At 40.7% G+C, this 8,320-nt stretch overlaps 1 long non-coding RNA gene across 1 annotated transcript; it reads right to left on the reverse strand.

The window, feature by feature from the left end:
• Positions 1-6,527: 6,527 nt before the first annotated feature.
• Positions 6,528-7,730, reverse strand: LOC133141644 (uncharacterized). The gene is made up of 3 exons (XR_009710104.1): positions 7,313-7,730; positions 6,897-6,915; positions 6,528-6,606 (listed from the first exon to the last, which is right to left on the reverse strand). It is a non-coding gene; the product is annotated as an uncharacterized LOC133141644 (long non-coding RNA).
• Between the last annotated feature and the right edge of the window lie 590 nt (positions 7,731-8,320).

The raw sequence follows: 8,320 nt of genomic DNA on the forward strand, positions 1-8,320 counted from the left end.
ATTTATACACAAATTATATATCGCAAAATGTGACTGATTAATAGAATGTGCTACATTTATCCAAAGGCACTGCTTTCACACAAGAAAAACACACAACGCTATCACTCTCTGCCACAAAATGTTGCCAGACCAAATGTCAGAATGGGGAAGAAATGTAATTTAAGTGACTTTGACCATGAAATGATTGCAGGCACCAGACAGGGTATCTCAGAAACTGATGATCTCCTGGGTTTTTAACATAGAACAATCTCTAGTTTGCAGGGAATGTTGTGTGAAACAAAAAAACACCCAGTGAGCAGCAGTTCTGTGGGAAGAAACGTGTAGTTAATGAAGGGCCGGACTGGTGGAAGCTGACAGGAAGGTGACAGTAACACAAATAACCACACATTACAACAGTGGTGTGCAGAAGAGCATCTCTGAACACAGAATGCATCAAACCTTTAAGTGGAAAGGCTACAGCAGCAGAAGACCAATAAGTCTAAAAAATAAGTGTAACAAATGCCTAATAAAGTGCTCACTGAGTATAGGTAACATTAGACTCCTCATTACCCTATAGGGCTACTGTGGGTGTTGTCACGTTAGACTCATTACCCTATAGGGCTACTGTGGGTGTTGTCACATTAGACTCCTCATTACCCTATAGGGCTACTGTGGGTGTTGTCACGTTAGACTCATTACCCTATAGGGCTACTATGGGTGTTGTCACATTAGACTCCTCATTACCCTATAGGGCTACTGTGGGTGTTGTCACGTTAGACTCATTACCCTATAGGGCTACTGTGGGTGTTGTCACATTAGACTCCTCATTACCCTATAGGGCTACTGTGGGTGTTGTCACGTTAGACTTATTACCCTATAGGGCTACTGTGGGTGTTGTCACGTTAGACTCCTCATTACCCTATAGGGCTATGTGGGTGTTGTCACGTTAGACTCATTACCCTATAGGGCTACTGTGGGTGTTGCTGAGTGTTGGTAACGTTAGACTCCTCATTACCCTATAGGGCTACTGTGGGTGTTGCTGAGTGTAGGTAACATTACCTCATACCATCTCGGCGCCGGTACCAGGCAATAGCGGGAGTCCAGTCAAGCTGGTCATAGTGGAATTTCACACAGGAAACACTATTATTAAATTATAAAGTGTAAAGCAAATGATGTCCCCAGTTTTCCGAAAACATACAATGTTTATGTCAATAACAACAGCAACATTATGCAAAGTGTTTTAATTAAAATGTTTTAAGGTCGTTCTCATACAAAGCATTTTGCCATGAGCTCAACAGGGAGTGCTTTTACATTACATTACATTTCATTATTGGCATTTGTTCGATGCTCTTAACCAGAGGCCCAAGATGCACAAGGGCGCAACGGCTGTGCGGATCATATTGTGGCTACTCCGGGATTAGAACCATCGACCTTGCATGTGCCAGTCATTTACCTTAACCACTACGCTACAGGCTGCCCTACATGTGCGATACTACAGTCTTGCTGTAGTCGCCACACTCATGAAAACAAACAGGTAACAAACGCATTCACACCGCAGTGTCATAAATAAAGAATAAAGAAAATAAAGTGCCATTGAATTCAACAAAAATGGCCAAAAATGTAACATTTTCACAGCATTAACTAAAGCTATGTTCGCTTGCTTGGTTTTCACCGGAATATGAGAGAAATGTTCTTGAGAAACAAACATCCTATGTTTGCTAGCAGGCGGCATGGGGTTAGCACTACCGCCTCACAGCAAGGAGGTCCTAGGTTCGAATCCCCGTCGGCTGGGGCCTGTGTGGAGTTTGCATGTTCTCCCCGTGTTTGCGTGGGTTTCCTCCGGCTACTCCGGTGTGTTCTTCCCACAGTCCAAAGACATGCAGGGGAGGCTGATTGGAGAGTCTAAATTACCCGTGGTTATGAGTTTGTGAGTGAATGGCGTGTGTGCCCTGCGATGGACTGGCGACCTGTTCAGGGTGTATTCCTGCCTTTCGCCCAATGTATGCTGGGATAGGCTCCAGCCCCCTGCGACCCTGTTCAGGATAAGCGGGTTAGGATAATGAATGAATGTTCGCTAGCAAGGCTTTCACCGGAATGTGAGAGAAATATTCTTGAGAAACAAACATCCTGATTTCAAAGAAAGCAGGAACATGTTTTCAGCATGGAGCAGTATTAGCAAAGGGAGAACTGATATTTACAGATGAATGATGTCATAATTCAGTGTACCAATTAGCGTTTTGTTAACAACAAAGAATCCTTTACATGTCAATGAGACCATCTTCATATTCCCTGTAAAACCACTGAGATAAAAAAAAAACATTTCTAAAACAATAACACAGATTACATTACAGCGACGTAAAACGAAGTGCAGATCAAACACAAGTACAAGTGCGAAGAGGACCTGAGAGGACAGTACAGTTCCGAGTCCTAGTGTAACCATACAGATATAATCTGAACCCTTGAAGAATACATCAACTTCCAAACTAGTATTCCACAGTTGGCAGCTAGAATAGCCCGAGTACAACAATACAATCATGGTGGTGAGTTAGGGAGGGAAAGGTGTAGCCTGAAGAGATGAGCCTTCAGTCTGCGCTTGAAAGAGATCAGAGACTCTGCTGTTCTGACATCCACCGGGAGGTCATTCCACCACCGTGGAACCATTACATTACATTACATGGCATTTAGCAGACGCTCTTATCCAGAGCGACGTACAACAAAGTGCAAATCAAACCCAAGAACAAGTGCAAAGAGGACCTGAGAGGACAGTACAGTTCCGAGTCCTAGTGTAAACATACAGAAAATCAGAACCCTTGAAGAGTACAATCAACTTTCAAACTAGCATACCACAGTTGGCAGCTAGAATGCAACAATACAACAGCCAATGAAAACAACAATACCTATACAAGTAACAATATCTATACATAAGTGCCATTACAGTCTAACGCTAATCATGGTGGTGAGTTGGGGAGGGAAAGGTGTAGCCTGAAGAGATGGGTCTTCAGTCTGCGCTTGAAAGAGGTCAGAGACTCTGCTGTTCTGACATCCACCGGGAGGTCATTCCACCACCGTGAGACCAGGACAGACAGCAGTCGTGAGCAGGAAGTGCAGGTGTGACGAGCGGGAGGCGCCAGACGGCACGAAGTGGTAGAACGGAGGGGTCTTGCTGGTGTATAGGTCTTGATGAGTGATTGAATATATATATAGGGGCTGATCCCTTAACTGCCTGGTATGCGAGCACCAAAGTTTTAAATTTGATGCGAGCCATAACAGGCAGCCAGCGGAGGTTGCTGAGCAGGGGGGTGACATGTGAATGTCTGGGAACATTGAATACCAGACGGGCTGCAGCATTCTGGATCAGTTGTAGGGGTCTGATGGCAGATGCTGGAAGGCCAGCCAGCAGAGAATTGCAATTGTCCAGGCGGGACAGGACCATTGCTTGGACAAGGAGTGGAGTAGGTGGTGAGAAAGGGTCGGATTCTCCGGATGTTGTACAGGAAGAACCTGCACGCCCGGGTCACCGTAGCGATGTTCTCAGAGAAGGACAGCCTGTTGTCCATCACCACTCCAAGGTTTCTTGCACTAGGGGATGAGGTCACTGTGGTATCCCCTAGTGAGATGGGAAAATCGGAAAAGGGAGAGGTTAGAGCAGGGATGAAGATTACCTCCGTCTTACCTGATGACAAAGTTATGTGATAAACAGGATGACAGTCATCCCAGCCGTGGAGTTCAGTCTGATCAGTGCGCTGAACTGTTAAATATTCAGTGTTATTGAACTCTAACAGAGTTCATAAAACACTCAATGTTTCTGTGCACACATAATAACATATTCAACAATGACTTAATTTGGAATTTAAAGGAAACAGCCTTTCACAGGAATCATGCAGCGTGTATAATATACAGTGCACCACAATATTATTCTGACCCTTGAAGATGAACAAGCCTATACAAATTAAATATCATGCGTACTGAATATACTCTCATGTAACTCCATATGGTGCTATAAATATTCACACCTTTTCGGTATTTTATACACCATGGCTACCAAGGATAACATTACTGAGTCTTCGACAGTGTGTTATGAGATGGGTGAGTTTATTGGGGGATGTTTGACCACAGAATCTGTCAATTGGGTTTAAGTCTTGAGCATTTTCATGGTCAGTTAACTAAATGTTTCAGTCAGTCGACCATTTCTTGGTTGATTTTGAAATTTGCTTTGGATCATTGTCTTGCTCAAAAGATCCAGTCATGGTAGATCTTGTTTTTTCACCCTTGATCCAGCTACACTCCATTCCGTTCCAAAAATACTAGATGAGATAAAATTAAGCTTACCTACACTGCTGTACGGAATCATAACAATTGGCCTGGGTAACATATTTCCAAGAATGCTTTGCAAATGTGACTTCTTTGATGTGTTTCTCCACTAGAAACTGCAATTAGGCATGTTGAGGACTGCAGCAAGGCCCCCTGGTGGACAGACAGACTCACAGATAAATACCTCCTGCCTTTGTGCTGTACTCTGCTCAGGTGGAGAGAGAGGGTCCATCTCTACTGCTTCTGCTTGTGGTGTCTACAAAGAGAAACAATATTGAAATTATACCTGAAACTTCTGAACAAGAACAAGTTCGAAACCTAAATGTGAACTAAAGGATGAGTTGGAACATCTGAATATTCAAAGAATTGCAGACGCATGGATTTTAATTTGGGTCAGTGTCGCAGGATTATTATTATTTTTTATTTATTTATTTGAAAACATGAATGACTTTACCATGTGTGCATAATAACATTATGATCTATAATGACAATTATAATGTTTATATCAAATGTCAGTCAGTGAGCACTTTATTAGGTATTTGGTATTTGTTTTTTTAGACTACTACTGCTGTAGCCTATTCACTTAGCATTATGATGCATTGTATGTTCAGAGATGCTCTTCTGCATACCACTGTTGTAATGTATGGTCATTTGAGTAAATGTCACCCTCCTGTCAGCTTTGACCAGTCTGGCCATTCTCCTCTGACGTCTCTCATTAACAAGACATTACTGTCTGCAGAACTGTTGCTCACTTTTTTTAGTTTTTTGCACCATTCTTTGCAAACTCTAGACACTAGTGTGCATGAAAATCCCAGGAGAGCAGCAGTTTCTGAGATACTCAAACCTCTGCCACCAACAATCATTCCATGGTCAAAGTAATTTTTTCCTCATTCTGATGGTTGATGTGAACATTAACTGAAGCTCCAGAGCTCCTACATGATTGCATGCATTGCACTGCTGCCACACAATTGGCTGATTAGATAATCACATGAATAAGTCGGTGTAATAAAGTAAAATTTTTCATAATAAAGTGCTCAGTGAGTGTATAATCAGCCAATCAAGTGGCAGCAGTGCAATGCATACACTCATGCAGATATGGGTCAGGAGCTTCAGTTAATGTTCACATCAACCATCAGAATGGGGAAAAATGTGATCTCAGTGATTTTGACCGTGGCATGATTGTTGGGTGTTGGGATAAATAGTGCTGTGGTTTCAGCGTGTTTGTTGTCCACACATTACAACAGTGGTATGCAGAAGAGCATCTCTGAACACACAATGCATCAAACCTTTAAGTGGTTAGGCTACAGCAGCAGAAAACATAAGTCAAAAAAATTATTCTAATAAATACCTAATGAAGTTCCCACTGAGTGAGTGAAAAAAATAAAATAAAAATCTATATTCATGCATATATACACACATACACGTACTGTATAAAAATAAATACAAGTATTGAGATTATTTTTATTTTAATCCTGAAATGTGGCAAATATTCTTTTCGTGGTTAAATAGAATCTATACAGCCATATATGTATAATTTCTAATTTATTTCCAAAAGAATAAGTATTCATTCCTCTGTTTTCAGTACTTTATACACCATGGCTTTGCAAGGATAAGAGTCTTCTGCTGTGCTTGTGAGATGGGTGAGTATATTGGGCCATCTTTGACCACAGAAGATACTTCAGAACATTAATTCTGCACTTATGCAGAAATCTTTGTTCAAGTCATTTCCAACCATATTCACTACATTTTAAAAGGTACAATAGGTAAGATTTGTGTTAAAGCATTGCTACAAGACCACTGTAAATCCCTTCCTATCATTGAAAAAGGCTCACTGACATGTTGACTCACCCTCTGCCTGTGTTTTCAGTCCTTAAATTCGTTTTTCAAAATATACAGTTGACGGGCCGGCACTCTGTACCAAAACATTGTATAGCTGTACAATAATTCAAGCTCATTGGTTGAAAATTGGTTCTAATTACCACAGCCAATGGCGTTTCAAGGTCAGCCCATTCACAGAGATAAACGGTGTTGGGATAAACAGTGTTGTGATTTCAGCGTGTTTGTTGCTGCGATTCCTCTCCGTTAGAAGTCCGAAATGACCTATTGTACCTTTAAAGCCGTTAACTTCCTGGTTGATTTTGAGGTTTGTTTGGGATCTTGAGAGATCCAGTCATGGCCCAGATTGAGCTCGTTTTCCCCCCACCCCCCCACCCCAGATCCCACTCGGTCTCTGACACCTGATCATGCCGAGATGATGCTGGAGATTGGCATAGTCTTCGGCAGCTCTGGGCAATGCGCATCAATTCATGTCTTATTCTGAGTAAAAATCAAATGACAATATTGCAACAAACAGTGAAAACAAATTAAAGATTCAGACACAATTAATTCCCCTAATTTAGAAGGGTTTTCACTATATCTTGATTTTATATTTAACATCTAAGAATATACAACTAAAACATTTGAAAAATGAAGCTTTTCACATGGTCTATTCTGAAATATTGTAATAACCAAAAGCAACATCAAAGAATATGCTTAAAATGATGTAGACCAAATTAATGCACTCCTAATTGAGGCAAGTGAATTTATTTCAAGTAGTTTGTACTTACTCTTCTCTTTCCCGCTTATCTACAATCCAAGTGACAAAAATGGTCAAAATATAGCACAAAATGGCAATATTGCATAAACATTACATTACATTACATTACATTAAATTACATGGCATTTAGCAGACGCTCTTATCCAGAGCGACGTACAACAAAGTTCAGATCAAACACAAGTATGAAGAGGACCTGAGAGGACAGTACAGTTCTGAGTCCTAGTGTAACCATACAGATACAATCAGAACCCTTGAAGAATACATCAACTTGCAAGCTAGCATACCACAGTTGGCAGCTAGAATACCCCACATGCAAGATGTTCTCTTCAATTTGAAGCAATTTTAGTAATAGTGAGTAATATCTGAGAAATATCAGACATATATGAAGTGTACCAAATGTTAGCAATATTTCCAAAGGATACTTACAGTATGCATACATCTGTAAACTAACCCAAAAGGCCAAAAATAAAGATTCAAAAGGCAAGACGATCAACCAAAAATCTTCCACAGTTCGCTCCCCTTTCTCTGTAAAGACATACACAATAAAAACCTTAAAGAGAATCCCACAGTTCGGCCTTGTGATTTCCACAGTCAGCACAAGTACAACACATTTCTCAGAGATGGTCACATTTACAATTAGTGTTTAACACTTTCGTGTCAGTTTAAATAAAAGACGTTTTCCAAATCCAGCGGTTTTAACGGCTAACACCTTCATTTAACATTCACCAGTCTCAATACCGAAAATGAGCGCATCAGTTAAAACCCCTCACATATCCAACATGTAAAATGCATGCGTTTTATTTCATTTGTTCATTTTTATCCAAGATATCAGTTATCAATTGATTAGCTGAATTTGTTGATTGGCAGTGCAACATGTTGCCACAACGCACAACTAGATTACAATTAAGAAAATGGTATTATTCTGTGTCTAAAGCCTGATTTATACTTCTACGCATAGCTGCATTCCCTACACCGTAGCCCACGGCGTAGCCTGATGCGCACCTCCCCAGAAATGTAACTACGTGTCGTAGCCTCTGTGTAGATTCGACACAGAAGTATAAATCAGGCTTAAGTCTAAAGATTAAGGTTATCTGCCTTAAAAAAACATAATGTTACAGACAGACAATTTATGGTCAAAATACAAAACCACAGCTTGTTTATCTTGAGATCGTCCCTCCTGTTGTACTGTGTTGTAGTTGTTTACCTTACACGCATATAGTTTGACATGCCATACATACTGACTTGGCCTATTTACCATGTGTACTATTTACCATATTCATGGCTGTATACACAAATGATCATTTATGTGAATTGGACCTTATGCCACCTGTTTTGTGGTGGTTCTACTGAGCTTCAGTATGCACTAGCGATGTAAAAAAAAAAAAATTCAGTTAAACATTTACCATCCCATTCGGTCAACGGTTAACCATGTAA

The sequence above is a fragment of the Conger conger genome, chromosome 12 (genome assembly GCF_963514075.1).
Source record: "Conger conger chromosome 12, fConCon1.1, whole genome shotgun sequence".
Lineage (NCBI taxonomy): Eukaryota > Metazoa > Chordata > Actinopteri > Anguilliformes > Congridae > Conger > Conger conger.